This window comes from Oryzias melastigma, linkage group LG12, assembly GCF_002922805.2.
Source record: "Oryzias melastigma strain HK-1 linkage group LG12, ASM292280v2, whole genome shotgun sequence".
Classification (NCBI taxonomy): Eukaryota; Metazoa; Chordata; class Actinopteri; order Beloniformes; family Adrianichthyidae; genus Oryzias; species Oryzias melastigma.
In genome coordinates, this window is record NC_050523.1 from 6,094,689 (window position 1) to 6,095,173 (window position 485).

General features: G+C 21.2%; 1 protein-coding gene and 1 long non-coding RNA gene across 3 annotated transcripts in view; one reads left to right on the top strand and one right to left on the bottom strand.

Annotated features, from left to right (window-relative positions):
• The window catches only part of LOC118599435, a 1,795-nt gene extending 1,488 nt beyond the window's left edge, over positions 1 to 307 (bottom strand). The window contains exon 1 of the long non-coding RNA XR_004948782.1: positions 41 to 307. This is a non-coding gene — a long non-coding RNA (uncharacterized LOC118599435). The remainder of the gene's footprint in view (positions 1 to 40) is intronic.
• The window catches only part of olfm1b (olfactomedin 1b), a 25,424-nt gene that overhangs the window by 2,619 nt on the left and 22,320 nt on the right, over positions 1 to 485 (top strand). The gene's annotated exons all lie outside the window — the stretch shown is intronic.

A 485-nucleotide genomic window follows, 5' to 3' on the forward strand; every position in this document is an offset into this window, starting at 1 on the left:
GGACCAAAACACACAAAAACAAAAAAAAAGAGAAAAAAACTTCATCTTTTATTTCTGACTGCTTCACCTATTTAATAATAATATTAATTATAATAATAAACTTTATTTACAAAGCACTTGATTTGCCCATAGAGACCTGAAGTAATTAATAATTAATTATTAAGTAATTGTTAATTCCAAAAAATGCAATATTATCTTGAGTTGTAAACTTAAACATGATGGAAACAAAAGAAAAAAATGAAAAAGGGAAAGAAAGAATAAATCTTTATTATTGATTTTTTTATATTTAAATTTAATTATTTTTATTTTTTTTTTATTTCTCGAAGTCCTAAACATAATACATTTATTTATTCATTCATTCATTTTATTAAACAGATTGTTTTTCTGCTCTAGTTAAACTATGTTTTTGGGTAAATGTAGATTTATTTCTTTTTTTATATCAGTGCATATAAATATGAGTTTTTCTTAAATTATCGTTGGACCGT